Source organism: Phyllobates terribilis, unplaced genomic scaffold, assembly GCF_046119375.1.
Source record: "Phyllobates terribilis strain yellow unplaced genomic scaffold, ASM4611937v1 Scaffold_7__3_contigs__length_470593459, whole genome shotgun sequence".
Classification (NCBI taxonomy): Eukaryota; Metazoa; Chordata; class Amphibia; order Anura; family Dendrobatidae; genus Phyllobates; species Phyllobates terribilis.
The window spans coordinates 320,931,924-320,956,622 of NW_027362767.1; the positions used below are offsets into that span (position 1 = coordinate 320,931,924).

General features: G+C 44.3%; 1 protein-coding gene across 1 annotated transcript in view; it reads left to right on the plus strand.

The window, feature by feature from the left end:
- Positions 1-3,003: 3,003 nt before the first annotated feature.
- The window catches only part of SERTM2 (serine rich and transmembrane domain containing 2), an 83,371-nt gene continuing 61,675 nt past the window's right edge, over positions 3,004-24,699 (plus strand). Inside the window, exon 1 of the mRNA XM_073641138.1 lies at positions 3,004-3,380. The gene's annotated coding sequence lies outside the window, so the exon portion shown is untranslated. The remainder of the gene's footprint in view (positions 3,381-24,699) is intronic.

The window sequence follows — 24,699 nt, forward strand, 5'->3', positions numbered from 1 at the left end:
AATCACTGACGCGCTTCTGTGCTTCTCAGCAATCTGCTCCTTGTGCTGTCAGACCTGTGTAAGCGCAGGGAGAATATGTTGTGCACACTAGGGGTGGGGAGTTGGGAGGGCCTCTTATAATGGCAGGAACTGCGCATGCTCAGCCTGCTGATTGGCCACTGGTAGAATGGAATGGAATAACGCCAGGGGGCGCCAGGGAGCATACTTCAGCAGATGAAAGCTTGTTATTTTTTGAATGGAGCTTCATTTTTAATAACTGTAAATTACAAAAACATTTATTTCCCCCTTTACTACTTAGTTAAATTTATTCTTTATGATGGCACAACCCCTTTAACGAATCGTAAAGGGCCATCAAGAGGTTAAAAAAAATCTTATACTCACATTACCGCTCACTTTTCCTGCCCTTCTGCTCTTCACTGTCACCCATCTGGTCCTTGTTACATCTTTTAATCCCCACCGCTCACCTGGGGATTTCAGCTCCAGTAACATGGATCTGAAGATATGACACAGACTGGATGAGTTATGGTGGGGAGTGGAGGGGTCGGACAGGCGAGTATAAGGATTTTGTTTTTGCATTTTTTTACATGTTACATTATGATCTGGGGTTTGGAAATTATAAAGGACATTAAATTTGCAGAGACAAGCTTTTCCGTGAATCGAATTTTCCAAGAAATACCGCGTAAACATATGAATTCAAATATTGCCTTATCCGCTCATCTCTATCTGCAATAACTGCATTAAATAGCAGGCTGGGGTAAATGAACATAAGCTAATGACCAGACTCTGAGGCTATGCAATGCCATCAGGACAAGGAAATATTATTTCCTGTGTAATCCGCACACTTCAGTTTTTTTCTGTTGCATTCGGTATTCATGAACAGTCTCTAGTGAGGTTGTGATTTTAGGAGCAGCGAGATCTGCAATATCTCACATTGTGTGGATTAAGATTCTGTATCACCAATGACAAGTAGGCACATATTGGATTTGCTCAGTGTACTGCCTTGAAATATGTTGATTCTGTCTGTGAAAAGGGTTAAAGATATAATGAACTATTTGGAAACAGATGGCTGGGAAATAATAAATCCCCAGCATCATCAGACAGTGCGCAACTGGGACTGCGTTACCCAATTACATGTCCTCTCACAAAGGAGCTGCCTCGCATGCAGAACTCATTTCTATAGACTTCCGAATTGCAGGTGGGGCCTGCACAGATCTGAGGCTGAGAGATAAGCAGGTAATCAAGAGAAAACTCGGAAATCTTGTCATTATCCTGAGGTGGCATTTAGCAAGCCAGGATTTCTCATTCATATCATTTCTGTCCTGGACTGAAACAACTGCACCTGCTGCACAATGCAGAGGAGACACAATGGCAGGAGCAGCCCCAGACATAAAGCCTGGCACTGAGGGATGATGTCTCACCCACATGTATTTGTATGAAACTGTAGAAAAATAAACGTATATATGAATCATAACTACAGCACATAATATTGGTGTTGTCAATAGCGTTATATATTAAGGTGCGCCCATATTGTATTAGGGAACTCCGAGTACAGTAATTCTTCAATATGCCTTGCACACAGAGTCTGTATGGCTGCCCACCTCACACATAATACACAGCTGTAGGGATAAGTGTATAAGGTGCAATTTGAGGCCACGGTGGAAGTAAAATGCAGACAATTTGATAATGGTTTATAATAGTGGCACATTTTCCACCATTGTGTATTCCATCAGCTGATAAGCTAGTGAAGAAGTTTATTTTTATTTATTTTTATAAGATAACCTTAGGCCACGTTCTCACGTTGAGTATTTGGTGAGTTTTTTTACCTCAATACAAATACTGAGGTAAAAACTCAGCAAATACTGAATGTGTGAACGTGGTCTAAATTACTTTTTCATATACTCATCTGAGGCCTCGAACACATGTTGAGTATTTGGTGAGTTATTTTACATCAGTATTTGTAAGACAAAACCAGGAGTGGAACAATCAGAGGAAAAGTATAATAGAAACACGTCACCACTTCTGCATTTTTGACCCATTCCTGAGGTAAAAAACTCACCAAACACTCAACTTGTGCACATGGCCTCAAACCAGCATATAAAAAAATGATTTAGGCCACATTCATAAGTTCAGTATTTGGTGAGTCTCATCAAATTTACAGAAGAAACTAGTGCATGCTGCAATTTTTTTCACACACAGATTCGGTCAGTGAGCAAATTCACTCATCTTCACTGTCCCATTCAATAACATTGGTCCGAGTGCTGTCCGTTTTTTTCACAGCCAGCACTCGGACCGAAAATACAATGTGAACAAGCCCTAAATGGGTAATTTCACTTCGACTCAATCTACATGGACGGAGGAGATAAAGAAAGGCAACTACAAGATATTATTTGTTTCTTTTTATTATTTCTGTTTATTATTCTGTTTTTATTGTTCTTTCACTGTTATTAAAAATACAAAAGAAAAAAATGTATCAAAAATGTTCTCTAGTGTTGACGATTTAGGTAATAATGTGGAAACAAGGAGTCCAAAATGGTTGTGGCAATTATCAGGATTGATTTGATTGCTTCTCCTATAATTCTGATTATCAGTGGTGTTGAATATATTTATATGGCACAGATGTTTAGTATATACTCTGTACCCAGTTGACCTCGTCATCTTATATCTTAGGGCAGAAGATGGCACTTCAGCTTTAAAATTGTTTGAAGTCTAAAGAACAATAACTGACATGCATTAACCTTAAGAATTGCAGTGACCTTCAATGTCTATAGACCTTTGCTGTCAGCTGCTTATTGCAGATGCCCCTGCCTGGCCATAAGCTGTCACATAATACTGGCCAGTGATGGAGAGGTGTCTGCAAATACCGGCTGCAAACTGAACCTGCCAGAATTTAGGCAGGAAAATGAGACAATTTGTGCTTGTTATTTGCAAGATCATTTCTTATTTTTGTTCTGTCTCCCTTCTCCTCCTCCACCACCACTGCCTCCACCTCCTCCTCTCTGTTCCCTCAATGCTCCTGAGCATCCCTGTCTCCAAATGAGGTGGAGCTAACGCTAGCAGATTTCTCTCCTAAGACCATAGAAAAGTGAACTTATTCAAAGCAATCTCTACCGTTACAGACATCAGTCTGGGTTACACACATCTCTAAGTCTATTGGAAGCAAATATTTGGATCCTAACAAGCCATACATAAAGAGGGGACTTGCAAGGATTGGGAGGTGGCTCGTACAAGAACACTGCTGGCATTATTAAATATAGAAAGGAATTATGCACGGATTTCCGGAAGCAAAAGTTGTTTTCCATCAAGATATTGGAGATGATGACTATACTGGGAATCTGCAATGTAGAGAAGTGGCTCCAGGTGAAGGCATCATATTCTAACAGGTAAATATTATCTCCCATCATGAGTACTGATAATATACCATGAGTGCATAGATATTATGTGTAAGTGTACTGCACTACAGAATATGCTGCGCCAATATTGTATTTAAAAGTATCCTGTCAATTTCCGCATAGGGAAAAAGTCTTGTGTTGTGTAAGGTTTGACTATGCATTTGATACCAGATGTCATAAATTATTTCTCAAAATCTGTACATCCCAGGTACACTCTCCTTAGATCATAAAATTAATTGAATGTTACAGAAGCCACATTCATTGGATTTGCTGAAATGCTATGTTATTTCTATCACTGTGATACAGAACTAAAGAAACACATTGATACACAGATTTTACTGTTTAGACAGATTCACTGTCAAAAAAATTTCACACAGGGAAAGCACATGGTTAACTTGTGATGGATAACATATGGTGAAAGAGACATTGCACTCAAAAAGGTGCCAGCGTCTTAATCACTTCTTGCTTACAGAGTATATTAATAAACTTACTATCCTGTAGACTGTGCGATCAGCAATCTGTATTATTAGCTATTCTGTGTAATGATTCGTCAAGTATCTGGAATATTAGGCACTTCTTCATGACCTTTAAGAACAAATTCATTTTTAGACTATATACTTGTGGTTCATGTGCAGTAAGTGACAGGGTCTCCTCCCTTCTCCATCCTATATTCTGGGCATCAGAACCCTAACCATCAGGTCAGGAACATTTGTATTGCGAGGGTCATTGACCTATATGAGTAGCAGATGTCTACCCGGTGGAGCCCTATATTTTGGCACTGATGACCAATTTATGAGCATGCAATGTTCACTGGAAATTACACTGGATAGAGGTCAATGACCTGCTTGAGGGGAGAGTTGATGGCTCATTGGTCCTTCCTCACTTCCCAGAACATAGGACGCTGTAGAGACAACACATTGAATACAAACGCACATTTATACAAAGCGATTTATTGTTACAGCATTGTATACAGTATCTACCTCTAATGTATGGAAGATAGACCCTAATAAACTAATAAAGGGGAATATATTAGTCATGCTAAAATATTTTTCTAACCAGAATATTAGCTTGATGCACAGATTCTTGCATTACATAGCATATGCTGTCTTGATATTATGGCAGCTACTTGATAACTTGAGCCTTATTTAATGTCGTTATGCACTGGAGAAGAGAGATCTCGGGTGTTCAATCATCAGCGAAATCTGACAGCAATAAATTCTAGAGGGCATGAAGAACAGAGACTCTGATAACTCAGCGGTAGCATGAACAAGTTAACCTGATTTACGGGTGACGGCATATTAAGACATACAAATGCTGCCTCTGACTATGCCAGCTCGTCAAACGCTTTATTAGATGTCAGCTTTTTATTAAGTTTTAAAACAGAAGATTTACATTTTTTTTACTGGAAATATAATAAGTAACCGTGCGTGTGGGTAAAATTACTACAATTTAGAGATGATATGTTTATTTCCTTGTGGAGGTTGTAGATGTAGAGCATCCGATATTTTGACACGTTGACATAAATCTCCATTTACAATGCAATTGTTTACTGCATTTAAAGGAGCTTGTGTAAACCACAGAGAGAGAAAGCAGAACGGCATTATTTCCTTATAAAATGCTATTAATGTAAATGCTTCCTTTCGCGAGATATGCAACCACCTGATAAACTGCAGAAAATTTCAAATTATCCAGTAAAAACAAACTACAGACTACTGTGAGTGGAAGCCTGCAGTCTGCAAATTAATTTCTACATGTCGGTAGAGGTTGCTTCGGCAGGACAGCCATGGGAAAGTTTAGACTTAACCTTTCAAGTTATCAAAATCTGCCTTCAACTAAATAAACTAAGTATAATACTGTTATAGGAAATCTTTATTAATGGCAACAAAACTGTGATTCTTGTAGCACGGTATAGTAATAGAGAGTTAATGGTGTGCAGCAAATGAAAATGCATTATGATTGCTCTATCCTAATACACTGACAGCATGACAGTAGTGTCAGATTCCCTGCAGTAGTGGTATAAGAAGAACCCAAAGCTATGGTAGCTTGTCTCCCAAAGCTGAATGTCTTATATGACCTTTATGGAGGCAACAGTTTTACAAAAACTTTCACAAACAGCAGGGAATTCTTGACTTTCAGTTAGAACTCTAGGTCTTCAAGAGCCCTAGTTATCAACCTTTGGTACAATTACCCCAGAGGGTCAATGCCATGTCCATAGTAGACATTTGTGCTTTGCTCAAACTATTCTCAGTATATGGTCATAGCAGTGGTCCTATTTTGTCAAATTTATTTTTGTATGTGGTACTTGGTTAAAAAACTGTTCAAAGACACACAGGTAAAACTGGGAAAAAGTATACTGCATATTGAGGGTAATTATATGTTTGTTGCCACTGGGTATTATTTGCCACCAGGTTTATAACACCAGATTTATAAAGCGTCTACTGAGAGGAAGAGGGAATGGCCAAGCGAGCCTTACAAATTCATCATAATTTACACCACAAAGATTGCGTAAATTATGGCAAGTCTACTCCAGCCCCTGACGGTCAGATTTCTGGCAATCCCAAATAATAGTTGAAAAAATGCGCCAAATTCATTAAAGAGGAGCACACCCTACACACATCTTACTGCAGTGTTCCCTTCATAAGGACGGATGTACAAATCACCAGTCTTAATGAATCGGGGACTGGATTTATAGTTGCTATGGTTGAAAAAAGTCCATCAAGCCCAACCTATAGTCCTAATCTGTTAATGTGGATTAAGGCAAAAGTCCCATGAAGCAGATATATAACAATAAGACCAGTTCCATGGGTCAACATCCAATCTCTATAAATTTACCTGTAATATAAGTAACATGTAATATTCTAGTTTTCAAGAAAAGCAGTGAGAAAGTCTCATTGCTTTTAAGGCTCATTCAGACTAGTGGACTTTCGGTCAGTGTGTAGTCTGTGTGCACCACAGACAGCACATGAAAAGAACATGGACCCATTATAGTCAGTGTGCCAGTGCACATAGACAATTTTCCAAATGAACCAATTGTCTGAGTGGGAGAAAGAAAGAAAAAACAAAAACACAGCATGTACTATAGGGAATTTGCATTTAATGATGATTAAACCTTCTCTGCTCTAGACATAGAGGATGCCCTTTTGTCACCGTTTCAGGCCTAGGTGTAAAAAGATCATTAGAAAGATCTTTGTTCTGTCCCTTCTTAGATTTGCACATTGTAATTAGATGATAGTCTTCCTCGGTCCAGCAATCTATCCCTCCTTTCCATTAGTTTTGTTCAGCTCATGTCCCTTTTACACACTGGAGTCCAAAATTGTGCACACAATTCCCATTGTGATCTGACTACAGCTTTGTATAATTTGTGATTTCTAAAGCAAAAATCATGTACTACAGAAATTGTCTGCAGAGGAGCAGCTCTGGATATTCATGTTACACCATCTAGTGGATGGATTACAGGAGAACAACAATGTGTTAGGCACAACTCCTGATCAGCTGGGATCAGGAAGCTGAAGCTATAGCCGGCACATTACAAATAATCAGCGGAAAATTTTAAGAAAAACAAACAAACACAGAGCTTGAGGAATTTCATTTTTAGGCTGTTTCTTGCAGATGACAAGGGCACATTTCTAAACATAAATAAACACATAGATCCGATCAACTTGGTATTAAATGTTTCTGTTGTTAGTGTAACCCTGAGGGGAAAGTTCTTTTGGCACCGGTACCCCTAATTCCCAATGAGTATGTAAGACAGCCTGAGTATTCATGTGCATCTTTTTATAGGCTCAATCTATCTCCTTATTTGTAATTTATTTTACTCACTTATATAGCACATTAAAGGGGTTGTCTGTTCTTAGGTTACAAGTCTGCAGTCTCTCTATGTGACTGCAAACTTGCGAATCTTCACATCACGCATACTGTGTGCAGTGGGGATTCTTCGGTACAGGGAGCTGTGGGCACATGATCGCAAGTATGTGATTTGAATACATGAGGTCATGTGTCTACTAGATGGGCGCAGCCTCACTTAATGCAAGTGTATTGAGCGAGGTCGGATGAGTATAGTCGGAATGTGGCTGGAAGTATGCAAATCGCATACTTTCAGTTGCATGACCGCCGCCTCCCAGTACCGGAGAATCGTCACAGCTCACAGTTCACACGTGATGTGAATATTCACAAGTCTGCAGTCAATGAGCGACTACAAATATATACCCTAAGGCTGAACAACCCCTTTAATTCCACAGTGCTTTACATACATCATCATCACTGAGCCCATTGGGGCTCACAATCTACATTCCCTATCAGTATGTTTTTGGATTGTAGGAGGAAACCGGAGAACCCGGTGGAAACCCACGCAAACATGGGTACAACATACAAACTACTTGCAGATGTTGTCTGTAGTGTTCCATTGAAGCCAGGACTCCAGCGCTGCAAAGCAACTGTGATAACCACTGAGCCATCTAATTCTAGCGTTATCCCCATCTGGAACGACAAACATAAAAATAATCCCAATGTTCTGTGGCTTCCTTAACAGACACATCATATTAATCCACTATTGCAATTTTGGGATGTGGTAGTCCATCTGGCATATCAGCTACTGAGAGATTGTGTGATACTATCAAGTTATACGTTTTCAATCAACCCAATATGTATTGCATATTAATGTACAAACGTAATGTTCAGAATCTGTCATTTGAAGTGTTTTACACTATTAATAAACTGGATTAAATGGTAATATTCATGCTGAAATTTGGCCACTGGGATTTGCACTCAGAGCTGGGGAAGGAGACAGGAATGGTTTGCTACATACATGTTCACAGTGGTAGGGACAAAGCTGTCTACAGAGAAATCAATATACTATTAAAGTAGACAATTTAAGGGTACATTACAAAGTGAGCAAATTTCATATTCATATCAAACCATTATAACAAAATATTCCACCGTGTATGTACCTTATTCACCTTACCTTTCATGTTTCCTGAAATATAATCTCTACATATCTTGTTTTTCTCAAAATTAAATTGCAATGGTGGAAGAAATTAAAAATAGGTAACTATGAGCCGGCTGAATACAATGTGCCTAACAGTCTTGTTTTTTGTAAAATATTTGAGGCAATACACTTAGGTAGCCAAACCCTCACCTCACATTTTGTCAATTGTAAATTTGGAAATTGTGGCAGAGATAGACTAGATTATATATATATATATATATATATATATATATATATATATATATATATATATACATACATAATATTGCCATCATAGCTTCACAGCCGACGAGAGCAGGGTTTCTAGTGCCATCTAGTGGAAGTAGCAATCCTACAAGTCAATATGGAGTCTTTGCCCTCTTAACAACCTATGATGTACATTTTCATCACAGGTCACTGCGGGGTGTACAGATCAGGCTCAGGAGTTGAGCCTTCTTCATATGCAATAGATGTCAGCTGTGTTACCTAGCTAACATCTGTCTCTAAGAACAGTGGCCAAGGTGATTATGATATAAGTCTCATGCTGCACATAACACATCTGCATCTCTGGCTGCTATGGGCATAAAAGGGGACAAACATATGGAGTGGCACCCATGCTCCCCTGACCTCTACCCCATTGAGAACCTCTGGAGCATCATCAAAAGGAGTGTCTATGATGGCGGGAGGCAGTTCACATCTAAGCAACAGCTCTGGGAGGGTATTCTGTCCTCATGCAAAACAATTGAAGCAGAAACCATCCAAAACCTGACAAATTCAATGGACGAGAGAGTTCAGAAGCTCCTTTCGAACAAGGGGTCCTATGTGCAAATGTAACATCACCTAGAATAAAGTTTTGAGTTGAAAACTGTTAGATTTCAGTTTGTAATAACCTGCTAATGCTTATAATTTCAAAAATGACCATTTTTTGGCCTTTATTAAAATGAAAAGGTTGAAAACTCTGCTGTACATAATAATTTGGAACATGCATTTTGAGTGCAGTTTGAGTTTTTTATTTTTTTACAAATATACTGTTATCATAGGCAGTTTGTACAAAAACCTTTCAATTGTACTCTAATAGTTATTTGACTGGAAAATTACAATGACTGCAATTCATATAGGTAATTTGGGAAAATCTGAGAAAATATTATTTGCATAATAATTTGGAACACAGTGTATTTAAAATCACCACACTTTTCCCATTCAAAAAATAAGTAAAAAAAATAAACATATTTGGTATTGTTTGGTCTGCAAAAGTACAATGCAATATAAAAAATTAAACTGTTTAATGGCGAAAAGAAAAAAAAATTTAAATGTCAGAATTGCCATATTTTGGTTGCTGTATTTCCCTAAAAAAGACATGTTGTATATACCTCAAAATTGTATCAATAAAATATAGCCTAGCAGGCAAAAAATAAGCTCTCATTTAGCTCCATGAACAAAACGATAAAAAGTTACAAGTCTGAAATAGTGACAACCTTTTATTTATTTTTTATTATTATTTTTTTTAACACAAAGTTCTGAACATATACATGGATATTAAAGGGGTTGTCCACTACTTGGACAACCCCTTCTTGATCTAAATGTTTGGCCCGATAAAATAAAAAAGCTTATACTAACCTCCTGTCCTGGTGCCGTTACAGTGGTGTTGGCACTCACAGTTCCAGGTCTCCCATGCTGTTATTGTGACACGTGACCCATGGCGCCCAATCAGCGCTGGTGTCACTGTCCCCACCTTTGGACGTTTTGAACATGAAAAGGAGTCCAGGTTGCAGCTGATCTCTGACTTCCTCTTCATGTTCAAAACTTCCGAAGGCGGGGACAGTGATGCCACCGCTGATTGGGCTCCGGGGTCACATGTCACAACAACCACATGAGTGACCCGGGACCGCAAGTGCCGACACCGCTGGAAAGGCTCTGGCACGGTAGGTGAGTATAGGCTTTTTATTTTATCGGGGCCAATCGTGGAATATGAGAATGGGTTGTCCTAGTAGTGCAAACCCCTTTAACATACACAGTACTCAGCATAAATAAGTACACCTCCTTTGAAAAGTAAGATTTGAATCAGTATGTCACTGAACAACAACAATTTTCAAAATTTTGACAAGGCTGAGTTTCATAGAACATTTTTTAACCCATAACATGAAAGTAAGGTTAATAGTATATCTTTCACTACAAAATCTTCAGTTTTACTCAAGTTAATTGATGCAAAAATGAGTAAACCCCACATCAAAAACAACTACATCTAGTATTCTGTTTTACCTCCATGGTTTTTAAGGACAGCACCATTTCTTCTAGGCATGGATGGAACAAGTTGACAACATACTACAATATCTTTTGTTTTCAATTCTTCAAGAACGACCTCTTTTAGAGCTTGGATGCTGGATGGAGAGTCATGCTCAACTTGTCTCTTCAGAATTCCCCATAGGTGTTCGGTTGGGATCAGTTCAGGAGACACTACAATTACCATGTTTCAGTGCAGGCACTATGAAGTTTTTCAAATTATTTTTTCTAAATGCATGGCGCCTACAGTGAACATGTTGGCAGCAATGTCCTTATGTGGGTCACATAAGCGCTGCTGGTGTCAGGGAGCGACATTTCATTGATGGTATTATGATTTCACAGATATTGCGTATTCATTTTTCCATAAATTAATTGGAGTAAAACTGCAGATTTTTGTAATGAAAGTTAAGTTATTAACCTTACTCTCATGTTATGGGTTAAAAAATGTTCTATGAAACTCAATTTTGTCAAACTTTTAGAAATTGTTCCCGTGTTCAGTGAGATATTAATTAAAATCTTATTTTTCAAAGGGGGTGTACTCATTTAATCTGAACACTCAATATATAAACTTATATTTGGTATTACTGTAATCATACTGACCTGGACAATCATATGGTCATGTAATTTTTACCCCACAATGAATGTTGAAAAAATAAAAAAACAATGACAGCATTGTATTTGGTTTTTTTTCACTATTTTACTTACTTTTTATCCCTGTTTTTTAGTACATTGTATCGTTCAAGACTAAAATTTGTTCAGCAAAAAACAAGACCCTATACTGCTATATTGACATAAAAAAAATATGGCTCTTAGAAGGAGGCAAAAATAAAAAAAACGTCTTGGTCTTTAAAAGGGCAAGAGCCTTGCCATATGACTTAGGATAAGAAGCCAAACCAGAACCTCAATTTGCAGACACTTGTTTGGGGGTTTCTGCCTTTCTTCAGAACAAAGCATGAGAATATATTGGATGGATGAGAGGCCTCTGACAGTGTCTAAGGAAAAAAGTTTCTTCTCGTGAAGTGTCAGCATACGGAGACTTATAAGCAATACAATTCTCCCACAGAAAATTAAATATGCAAGTAGCCTCTTCACTGAAGAAGATATCAGGGTTTCCCAAGTCATGAGGCAAAGTTCTTTAAAAGGAATGTGTCTCAAGAAAATTACCTATTGTTAAAATTATTTTTTTGTGTTAAGTATACAGTATGTTTAAAATGTATAGAATTTTTTTCTTTTCATACCACATTCTGTATTAAAACATACAAAGACATCTTTACCCTGGAGTATTTCAGACTAACTTCCTGTTTTAGGAAATCCACATGTACATTAGCAGTCATAGACTGACTTAGTCACCATCATTTTTTTGAAGTCTTTAATAAGCATATGCACAGGTCATTGTGAAGGGATGAGAAGCAGAGCAGGGAGGGCGAGGTGGTATCAGTCATTGTCAGGATGCTTCTGATGATAATTACCTTGCTGACAACACTCCCTGAAAGAGCTAAGAATGCGTTATTCTAAAATTGCCCCAGTGCTCAATGGGAAAATTGTAAGATTACCATTTACTATTGAGAGAACATTGACCAAACAGAACCGAATCCTAACAGTATGTATATTACACAACTATATATTATTGCCGAAAATTCTCTAAATATTGCCAAAAATTCTACCAGGGCTGGACAGCCCCTTTACATATATTAGACTTTTATACATTGCAGCTCCATATTTTTCAAGCCTATTTATTATTCAACATTCAAGCTTCACCATTCACTTGTATCCTACAGGGGGTAATGCCGAGACAACTGGAATCTTCCTATAATTACCCCCCACTGTCTTACTAATCAGCACTTACAGTTTTGATTGATTCTCTCTGGACCATTATAAATTATTACTGCTGGATGGTAATATAAGACCTCTAATAGCAGGCTTTTATTTCACATTTGGTGGTACATAGATATGCAAATGTTCATGGATTAAAACATTCATAGATTACACAGAATTCTCTGTATTTAGTTGACAGAAATAATATAAAGTTCTCAAAGGGAGTGTCTCCTTTGGAAAATTCCTTTTTGAGACTACTCCCCTAATAATAAGCTGATCAAGCTGGGTCCCCAGTGATCATCTGTAATATGTGTAATTAGCTACAGTATGTTTAATAAAGAATTTGACAATTTAGCTTTATGGCTATGTCAAACCGTGCATTGGGGCTCTGTAACAGTTATATCAACTATAAAGATATTCTAAGAAATGAGCAGTTCTGCAGTTCTCTTTCAGACAGTTCAAAACCTGCTAAATTTGGTGATTAGGACCTGGAGGGGCATGAAAGGTATTTAAAAAGGACATTTCACCAAATTCTTCATGTTAAATTGGACACACGATGTTATAGTGGCTGCAGAGCAGATTGAAACATGTTTTTTTTGTGGCTATTTATGTTATTTTTTTATTCCGCCTCTCAGTTACGTAGATATTAGCAATCAAAGTGTTTTGCACCTAATGAGTTTTTTTGTTAAGTCCAAGTGGGTATTATCAGATAGCAACTCATAAGCCAAGAAACACAGCCCCATTGAAAACACCCACTTAACTCATTAGGTGCCAAATACTTTGATTGCTAAAATATCTGCAAGGGAGAGATGAAATTAAAAAAACAAACAAAAAAAAAAAACATTTTATTCTGACCTGCAGCCACTATTACATTGTGTGTCCACCCCACCATGAAAAATCTGGTGAAAGGTCCTCTTTAGGGAGCTTAAGAGGTTATCACCCTCAATGGGCTCAGGGACAAGGAAAAAAATTAATGCTCCCCTCATGGACCAGCGCCGCTCCTCCGCACTCAGCACTGCATACATGACTTGTGAGAGCGGTAGCATTCACATTTTGGCAGAGCTGAGGAGTATGTATGGAGAAGCAGCGCTTGTCTGGGAGGTGCGTATTGACGCGCCCCCTGGGCCGTGGGGTACTTGGTGCCGGGCCGGTCGTTGCTAGGGGAGATGTCACAGTGGCGGTGACCCGGTCCGTGACCCAGGGCGGTCAATCAAAAGGGGAATATTTACAAGGGATTTATAGTTTTTATATATATAGTTTGTGACGCCACCTGTGGTATGCGGCTATGTGGAGCCACCGCTGCGGAGCAGGTCCTCTGGAGCTGGTGTAAATGCAGCAGGGTTGGTTTAGCTCTCCACAGGTAGAGCTTAGCTCCAGGGCAGTGTAGATGTTGTAGATGTTGCTGGGCATTGTAGTGCAGTGTAGTGCAGGGGGTGATGGCACAGCAGTAATTCACAGAGACAGTGGGGTGCAGTCTTCAGAGTTTACTCACAGTTGTTAAGTTCCTCAGGTTGCACAGTACAGATTACAGCCTCCCACGTCGCGCTGCGTTCACCAGGCAGGGGTTCAGCAATCCCTCAGGTAATTCAAGAGTGCCTGACAGGACCCCTTTCTGTGTGCCTTTCTCAGTCGTCTTCCTGCGCTGGCTCTCACCCTCCTGCCCTGCGCCTCACAATCAGTGTCCCAATCCGGTAGCCTCGGATCTTGTCGGGCGACCTGCAGTCCCCTGGACCCTCTGTGGCCACCTTTTCAGCGATGTAATTGTGGCTGTGGCAACTGCACCCTAAAAGTACAGAAGCCTCTGGTTTCTAGCTGAGCCTTGTAGTTCTCCACTAGTTTAGGGGCCGGTCCCCTCTGCGGCTTGATCCTTCCACACCTGGTAGATTCGGGCGTATGGGTGGCCTCCAGCACTGCCCGTACCCCTAGGATACCCTCGTTCCTCCTGGAGCCTTCTTTCCTGCTCCTCTCCTCTCTTCTCTCTCTCCTTCTCCTGGGCCTCTCACTAGGCCCACCTCCGGAGCAGAGCTCCTGCAGAGCCTCTGCTCCACACACTCTCCTCCTCTGATTGGCTTGTCTTTCAAGATGGCTTCTCTCTTTTATGTCACTTCCTTTTCTGTGCTCCCCTGAACTACGTCCTCCACCCACACCCACTACATAGTTCCACCCTTCAGCTAGGGATCAGGGACTGTGCTCTCCCTTAGGAGCAATCTCGACCTGCCCCCACTGAAGTGGAATGTGTTGGATGCAGATGTTAGGGTCCCGGGCAGCACTCTATCCTTACCTGAGAGTGGGATACCACACCTCTGGGTGAGATGCAGTACCTCTGTGGCGACTGAACCCGCAGGGGCGCCACATACCCCCTTGGTAAAACACAGCACGTCCGCGGGCTGGAACAGAGTAAAACACAAAATATTTTAAAGACATGCAATTTTTAGAATGCATTCGCATATAAGATATTAAACAACCTTTTTCTTCCCTTTATGGGAGGCACGTTACTTGAAAGTTACAGGTTTCCTTAGCAGCTTACAACACATTGAAAACATTCTTCAAGTAGATAAAACATTTCCCATATCAAACATTTTTAGTAGGCTACAGCGCAATCTGTAACAGGTGTCCATTCTTATCAACAAGGTGCAATCTAGCAAACATGAGCATGAGGGACCCATCTGAAAACCCTCAACGTAGGCCCTGGGCATGGCTGCAGGGAATAGGTGATCCTGGTGTTGGACCACGTCTTCGGCCACGCCAAACGGGTTTTTGTTCTGAGGTCATCTTTGTTGCATAAAACCAATAAGGGGCACTTTAAGAAGTACAACTATTTACAAGGTCAGTTCTTGGCTGCTCACAGTCCTCAACCTGTCAGTTTGTATACCCTTACCAGGTAATTATGAAAACACACATACACAACACTTTTCCAGTTCACACCAACATTGCTGTACCCTTCCGGGTAATTAACTATATACAGTACAGTTCCACCTACTGCTCAGTAGTGGTGCTTCCTACGGGGAAACAACTCCTGTCCACTATAGGCTGTCCCAGCAGGGTCATCAGCTCCAGATGGCGAGGGTTCGCTCTCCTCCACCACCCTGTGTACATTCAGGGCATACCAGCCCCTCTCACCTCTATGCCTGTGTAGGTGACGTAATCACCAGGGTAGAGATTCCAGTCTGGATGTCCTTCCTTTAGGTGGGACTCCATGTCCCTCCTGTTGACGAAGAGATCCGTCTCGGTGTGTGGATCTCGGATGAATCCCCATTCTCCATCCAGGTTAAACTTCACCACGGTCCCGTCTGCACGGGGACCATGTGCAGCTTCCTTGTTTTTGCGGGCCCGGGCCTTCTCCTCCATGTTCTGGGCCTCTAGTCTCCCAGCGCACCCGCCGGAGGTGTCACTCTTTTTCCAGCTGCTCCAGCTCCCTCTTGCAGTGATCCGGCGCGCAGCCTCTGCTCTGGTTTCCCGGGGAAACCTCATGAGGTCCCCGCCAGGGTTGTTCCACAGGAACTGGTCCTCTTCCCTCCCGGAGATGGCTAAGGCTCAGGAGCGGGTAACAACGGGAGGTTACGGTCTTCCACCTCCGCGGACCAGTCATAAGTGGGGCCTCCATATGCCCACTCAGGTGCGGGAGCAGGTGGCTCCGGTGGTATGGCGATTCCGCCAGGGGATCGAGGAGCTGGTCGGCGGAGCAGGTGCCCGGTTTAGGAGACTCTGGGCTTTGGAGCATGTCAGGAGCGTGCGCGCCCGGGTATGGAGGCTCCGCCAGGGGGCCCGGGAGCAGGCCAGCTCTGTCTGCGCCCGGGACAGGGAAACTCTTCCTACCTGCTCCCGCGGCCGCTCCTATGCTGCTCTCTGCCTCCTGGTCCTGGTTATTCTCCGCCGGGGCTGGGGCGCTGCCGGTGGAATCCGGTGCTTGCTGCCGTCTGGTCCTCATTTTCTCCAGCACCTCTCTCTTCCAGCTGGTGATGGCTGCTTGCTGGGTCTCTCCCACCCGCCGACTTAGCTCACACATCTCAGCGTGGAGGAATTCCACATCCTCCAGGGACAGCTTACAGATCACCTCTCCCAGGGTAAGAGGTGTCTCGACTTGCTGCAGGCTTCAGGCTGGAGTTCCAGGCTCCCCTCCCTCCATCTTGCCTGCCAGGTGTGGTCTGTTTGGTCTGCTTAAGACCACACCCTGTCTCCCAGTTTTCTTCTTTCCTCTCCCCTTCCGGGGGCGGTCCCATGGCTGCTTGCTGTCGGCCACACCTGGGGGCAGCTCCCCCACCTTGATGGACACATCTACGTACATGGTCACTGCTGCTTGGGGCGTGCTCCGCTTTTGGCGCCATTCTGGCACCCGGCCCACGATGGGAGGCTCTATGTTGTCCTTGATAACACACATAATGGCGCCCGTTCTTCTGGGGCAGGCACCACATTCAGTATAGAACACAGTCTCTAGGCGCACAATACCCGGTGATAATGGGTGGGTTCATATCCTGTTTGTGACGCCAAAGATGACGTGCCCCCAGGGCTGTGGGGTACTCGGTGCCGGGCCGGTCGTTGCTAGGGGAGATGTCACAGTGGCGGTGACCCGGTCCGTGACCCAGGGCGGTCAATCAAAAGGGGAATATTTACAGGGGATTTATAGTTTTTATATGTATAGTTTGTGACGCCACCTGTGGTATGCGGCTATGTGGAGCCGCCGCTGCGGGGCAGGTCCTCTGGAGCTGGTGTAAATGCAGCAGGGTTGGTTTAGCTCTCCACAGGTAGAGCTTAGCTCCAGGGCAATCAGTGTCCCAATCCGGTAGCCTCGGGTCTTGTCGGGCGACCTGCAGTCCCCTGGACCCTGTGGCCACCTTTTCAGCGATGTAATTGTGGCTGTGGCAACTGCACCCTAAAAGTACAGAAGCCTCCGGTTTCTAGCTGAACCTTGTAGTTCTCCACTAGTTTAGGGGCCGGTCTCCTCTGCGGCTTGATCCTTCCACACCTGGTAGATTCGGGCTTTACCATCTGAGAAAATATAAAACCTCATCCACAACTACCACAAAAGATTTCAAGCTGTCATTGATGTTAAAGGGGGCAATACACGATATTAAGAACGGGGGTATGTGAACTTTTGATCAGGGTCATTTGGATGTTTTTGGTTGTCATAAAGATTTAAAAAGAGAAAACACAGTTGTTTGACAATAAATGGCTTCACCCAACCAATAGCCATGAGTGGAGAAAAAGGTTTTGGTTATCATTCATAACATTCATAACATTCATTCTCTGAAACAAGGCCAAAAAAGGAAAAATTCTGCCGGGGTATGTAAACTTTTGAGCACAACTGTATATGACTCCCTGTCCCTAAGTCGCCTAAAGGCTTCGTGCTCATACATCCTAACAGGCCAAACCACCACGTCCCACCCCCCCCCTTAACTGCTGGCTTAAAAACCACATCTTTCAACTATCTCAGTTCAACAAGAGCTTTTCTCTGTGCCCCTGTGAGATTGTCATGTGTCCTACAAGTAGGAATGGTTTTGAAATCTTCCATGACCAATCTACAGAATATCTCTACCTGGGAACATAGTGCAAGGGAGGGGAACGTGGTGGATCGAGGAAGGATGGAGGAAGGAAATTCTAATTGGAGGTATTTGCTAATATTATTATTATTACACCTACTACATATTGTCATAGGATCTTGGAGATGGGAATACACTTTAAGGGCATTCTAGTATGATGACAGATTCACTCAGCCCAAATAGTTCAAAAGTATTGTTCCATTTGGAGAATTGAACCTAATAAAGAATACAGCTCAACATCGGCTGCATGCTTAAGGTCGGGTTCACACTAGCATATATCACAGTCCGTACATGGACCACAATGCTTAGTATGGCGGCGCATCTCCCCATCTGAACTTATCATATCACATGCGTCTATGAGGCTGTAAGTTCAGGTTGGGAGCCCCGTGTTCAACCTGGATATTATGATCTGTATGTAAACTGTAAAATATGCTCGTGTGAACTCAGCCTAAATGGAGTCTAAGGTAATGCAGGCTTGGACTGGGTACAACATTGCAGAGGGTACTTTTTGGTCACAGTTTGTTGCTCCCCATCTGTAAAATTTTTATTTTAGTCACATGCAAATAAGCTTCATAAGTGCACTGGTGAGTGTATCAATGCACTTGCAGTCCTCGGATCCTCTTCGCTTCTTCCTGTTATTGCCGCCCCGCTCCTTGATCGACAGTGGAAAGCAGAGGTGACGTCCTGCAGTGTTTTGTTAATATTTGGCTTGTGAAGAGTCAATGAATTTATCAGGCCAATTCAATATCGTTATTTTTCATGTTACCTGGGAAGAGCTCTGCTATGTGCAAATGTTCACAGATTATAAGATACGTGCTTCTGCACATAGGACAGCACTTGAGCTTTTATAAATTTGATTTGCCAAAATCAGTATATAGTTGATGTAATATTCTTTGTAATATACTTATGCTTTATGTACAGTATTTCCTTTTTTCACTAGGAAAATGTCGCATATCGAATATAGCCCACACCCTACTAGGTGTGCACTTGTACTTATGCAGTTTGGATTTTTTCAAATCATATTTCTGTCCAGGTGCATTTGTCATTCACAGGATATAGTACATAGGAAGAATGTTTCTGCCTTATTTATACAGTGACCGTTGTTTTAATTTTTATTTCATAAATCAATAGTCACACCAGGCCGGTGAATCAGACTCTGCACTGAGGAACCCGGAAAGTAAGGAAATGCACTCAGCTCCTATCTATAGTCACAGATCATTGACCTGGACCATGGATCGGGGGTTGTGCAATGCTATACACTCATCTCTAAAAACTATGGATATTCTTTCAAGAAGTGTGAGTACGCTAACCTCATCAGATCAAAATGTATACATTCTATATTGTGAAATCTGATAACATACCCTGTGTTTAAAAGGGATATCCACTACTCAGACAACCCTTTCTGAATCCCTATGTTCCCCCCTTGTAAAATAATAACAGCTATACTCCCCTTCGGTGCCAGCGCCATTCCAGCAGTGTCGGCATTAGCTCTCCTGGGGTTCGCATGACTTAACAATATCTCTGGGGCCAATCTCCACTCTCCTCTCCTATGGATGTAATTGACATCCGGAGGAGGTCAGAGCTGCGGCTGCAATGACTTCCTCTGGATGTCTTGATTTGTTTGAAGGAGGGAACAGTAAAGTCAGCACTGATTGGCCTCAGGGAATGCGTGACGTAACTGTATCACACGAGCCCCAGAAGAGACAGTGCTGACACCGCTGGAACAGCGGTGAGTTTAAGTGTTATTATTATACTGGCGGGAAACACAGGGAATGAGAAGGGTTTTTCCGAGTAGTGGACAACTCCTTTAACAAAAGGTATGTTACCAGATTTCACAAGATAGAATATATACATTCCGTCCTGATGAGGTTGGTGTACTCACATCTTAAAGAGATTATACAGCCATTCTGACATGGATTTTTCAAAGCTTTCCTGTCAAATATTGAGATGCAATATTTGTTTGATTCCATTTAGAGCTGGACTCATAAGATAGTGTATAATCAGGCAAGAAAGCTTTCATGTTGAGTGAGAAGCTTTACCACAGCATTGCTATTCTGATTCATCCCAAAGGTGGTTGAGGTTAAGGCTTTCTGGAGGCCATTAGAGTTTCTCCATACTACATGTCTCAAGCCATGACCTTGCTTTGCACAGGGGACCAGTCCTGCTGGAACAGCATACAATGGTATAAAATGTTTTGTATTTTGTACCTTTAGCATCACCCTTCACTGGAAATAAGGTGCCTAAAGCAAAAATGGAAAATTGTCTCATAACATCATCACTTCACCAAACGTCACTAGATTTCTCAAGGCATTTGCAAAAGTTGACACAGTTCTTGGTTTCATGTCCCTTCCAGAGGGGTTTGTTTTTGGTAAGGAGTTCACACCAGTTTGTGCGGCTGTAATGTAGCACCCCGAGGGCTCGGCTGCTACAGGGGTATTGCACCTCAGACCTGAGGTGTGATATTCCACTCCCGGGTAAGGATGGAGTGTGGACCAGGACTCGTTTAGCTGCATGCACCACACACACCCCATTTCCGAGGGACAGCTCAACGGTGCTCCCACAGAAGTGCAGGCACGACAGCTTCTGTCTCTGGCTGGAGTGGGGAGGGGAAGGAAAACCTAGTGGTGTAGGAGCAGATAGGGGTGGGTCCTGAGCATAGGAAGGAGCCCAATGGTTGCTAGTCACCTGTGCTCATGGTCAGAGGGAGGTATATAAGGTGGGCACCATCTTAGATCAGTGTTCAGTCTGAGAGAGGAAGTGACAGAGCAGGGCCTCTGTGGAGCTCTGCTCCGGAGGTGGGCCTAGCCTGTGAGGCTTAGCCAGCACTGAAGGAGAAAGAAGAAGAAGTTCAGTCTGTGAGGAGAAGTGGAGAAGGCAGGGAGCAGGGCTGCTGCATGGGCTCTGCTCCCTGGGCAGGCCTAGCACAGAGGCCGGGGCCAGAGAGAGAGAGAGAGAGAGAGGAGAAGGAACAGTGGAAAGGAAAGGGAACAAGACCTGAACAGAAGTAACAAGTGAAACAGAAAGGCTCAGGAAGAGGAAGAGAGAACCCTAAGGACCCAGGAGATTGCGGGTGACGGGTTGGCAGAACAGGGTACCGGATCCCAAACTGGTGGAAGCAAATCATCTTCAGCCAAGAACCGGAGGTCGTGACCAGCCCTTGGTGCGACCCCTCGCTACACCTTGCTAGGAAGGCATACCATAGAGGGTCAGGGACTTGGGCACGTAGCCCTCCCAAGAGAAGGCCCGCGGGAGCTGGACATAAGCTGGTGGGGCACGAGCCAGAGAAAGGACGGAAGGGAGCTTTGAGACATACTCCAGAAAGACCTGGGAGTTGACCGAGTCCCTTGCCTGGTGGACGCAGCACGGCTTGGGTGGTCACTGCTTCGCAAGAGTGACCTGGAGAATACAAACTGTGAGTAAAGGACATTGGATTGCAACACGTTGTCTGTGACTTCTTGCTCCTCCGGCACTATTGGTATTGGGACTATCTCCACCATCACTCCCATCATCCACGCTAACTGCCCTGAGGCTGTACTCCTCCCGTGGGGAGTCATCCCATTCTTAGCTGCACACATAACACCGGCCTCAGCGGTCTGCCTTGCAGCGGCGGTCCCCATTGACCGCAATCCACAGGTGGCGTAGTCGGACAATCATAATTCTATTAAGACTGCCACTGAATTGACCACCCTGGGCACAGACCGGGTCAGCGCCACGGAGACTACAACCGCCAGCGATCCAGCTTCGGGTATTCCCTGCACAACACAGGCCCAGGGGGCGAGTCAACTTTGGCGTAGTCGGCAGGATTTCATGCCCACAACCACCGGGTACTGCGTGCCTGAAAAAGACTTTTGTACTTACCTGTGGCGAAGTTTCCCGCCGTCCGGAGTCGTTTCCTGCCATCGGATGCCATCTTGGGTTCGTTTCCCGCCATCTTCTGCCGTCTTCCCGCCATCCGCAGCCGCTTCCCGCCATCGGACGCCATTTTCGGGATGCCGCGCAGGAAGAAGAGGGGCGTGGACGCCGAAAGCGTGCGATATCCGAAGCTCCGCCCCACGCACTGACGCTGCGTAAGGTCCTGGAAGGGAGAGGGAGCGACGCTGACGTCACAGGAGCGTGACGCAAGGTCCTCAACCCCGACGATCGACTGCGGAGCCGCGGCCTATGGAGGAAGAGCATCGCAAGGTAGGCCACGGTCCACCGGGGGGGAGGAAGACATCGGGAATGGAGAGCAAGATGGCGGACCGGCAGCAGACTAAGCTGCCCCAGTCGTCGCAGGCCCCAACCAGCGCCAGGAGAAGACGCGTGACGCAGGAGCGGTCGCGGGAGCAGGTAAGAGGAGTCTCCCTGTCCCGGACGCTGCCAGCGTCAGCCTGTTCCCGGGCCCCCTGGTGGAGCCGCCGATCCCGGGCGCTGCAGACACCGACCTGCTCCAGACCCCGCAACAAGCCCTGCAGCCGAGCCCTCCAACCCTGGGCACCGCCACCACCAGCCCGCGCCCAGGCCCAAAGTCGCACCCTCTGACCCCGGACATCGTCAACAGCGGCCTTCTCCAGACCCCGCCGCAAGGCCTACCGCACAAGGGTGCCAAGGGACAGTACGCCCTCCACGTTCACCGGCTCACGGAGGAGGAACTGCAGTACCGCCCAGACATGGACTACCCTGAGGGCCCGGACGGGCCTGAAGACTACCCAGAAGAGCAAGGAGGACACCGTTACCAGTGAACGGTAAAGTGGAACTGTATATAGTTACCCATCGGGGTATAGAAACTGTTACTGATTGGAGTGTGGTCCCCGTTGGGACTAATGTGGAACTGTTAAAGGACTGTTACCTGTGTGCCCCTAATCCCTAACCAGGCTGAGGACTGTGAGCAGCCATTCCCCTATCCCCACTGGCCGAGGACTGAGAGCGGCCACCCTTGTAAATAGTTGCGCTTCTTAAAGCGCCCCCTACTGGTTTTATACAAAAAACGCAATGTCTACCTCAAGATTAACTGTACTGTTGCACCTTTACCTGGTCGCAAGTTGCACAGCGGCCAGAACTCAAGAATATGTTTTGAATGTGTTTCACTTGGAAATGCTTTAATGTGAAAAGTTTAATATGCTGCTAGAACAGTAATGCAAAAGTTCTATATATTGTTTCATAAAAGAGTTCCGGTGGCATTAGCCAGGTATTTTATAATGTTTTATGCCAGTAACGTTCTTAGAAAAGAGTACCTCCCATAAAGGGATGAGTTTTTGGTTAATGTCTTATATGCGAGTGCACTTTAAAAATTTGTATGTTTAAATTGTTTTTGTTCTTTTCCAGCCCGAGGACGTGCTGTGATTTACCAGGGGGAAATGTAGCACCCCGAGGGCTCGGCTGCTACAGGGGTATTGTACCTCAGACCAGAGGTGTGATATTCCACTCCCGGGTAAGGATGGAGTGTGGACCAGGACTCGTTTAGCTGCATGCACCACACACACCCCATTTCCGAGGGACAGCTCAACGGTGCTCCCACAGAAGTGCAGGCACGACAGCTTCTGTCTCTGGCTGGAGTGGGGAGGGGAAGGAAAACCCAGTGGTGTAGGAGCAGATAGGGGTGGGTCTCTGGGCATAGGTAGGAGCCCATTGGTTGCTAGACACCTGGGCTCACACATAGAGGGAGGTATATAAGGTGGGCACCATCTTAGAACAGTGTTCAGTCTGAGGAGGAGTGACAAGGAGCAGAGCTGCTGCATGGGCTCTGCTCCCCAGGCAGGCCTTGTCAGGAGGCCGGGGCCAGAGAGAGAGAGAGAGAAGAAGGAACAGAAAGGAAAGTAAGAAAGGAACAAGAACATCAAGAAAGGCCCAGAGACACGAGGACAGAGGGAACCCTAAGGACCCAGGAGATTGCGGGTGACGGGTTGGCAGAGCAGGGTACCGGAACCCAAATTGGTGGAGGCAACAGATTCCTCAGCCAAGGACCGGAGGTTGTGACCACATCTTGGTGCGACCCCTCACTACATCCACCAGGAAAGCATACCATGTAGGGTCAGGGAAACCGGAGATAGGTTTCGCCAATAGAAGGCCCGAGGAAGCTGGACAAAGGTGGGTCACTGGTGGGGACAGCCAGAGAAAGGAAAAGAAGGGAGCCCTGTGCCACGCTCTGGAATTGCCTGGGAGTTGGTCGAGTCCCCTGCCTGGTGGACGCAGCACTGCTTGGGCAGTCATCGCCTGCAGGATTGACACGAATAACAACTGTGAGTAAAGCATTGGAAACTGCAACCCCACGTCTCTGTGTTTCATCGCCGCACCAGCACCATCAGTACTGGGACGCTCACACCATCACTCCCATCATCCATACTAGCTGCCCTGAGGCTATACTCCTCCCGTGGGGAGTTATCCCATACTTGGCTGCGCTTACAACATCAGCCTCAGCGGCCTGCAGCGCAGCCGCGGTCTCCACTGACCGCAATCCACGGGTGGCGTAGTCGGACATTTGTTATTACACTAAGACTGCCACTGGTTTGACCACCCTGAGCCACGGACCGGGTCGCCGCCACACTGAGACTACCACCCCCAGCATCCCACCAGAGGCCCGGTTCCGGGTTCCCCACACGGCCCAGGGGGCGAGTCAGTAACATTGTAAGATACAGGGGCATAATGATAATGAGGGAAGCCTGCAGATGTCAGTGGCTATTTCAGCTGGAAGTGCATCTAAGGACGCACGTTCAGCTGAAATATACTGCAGCACGGA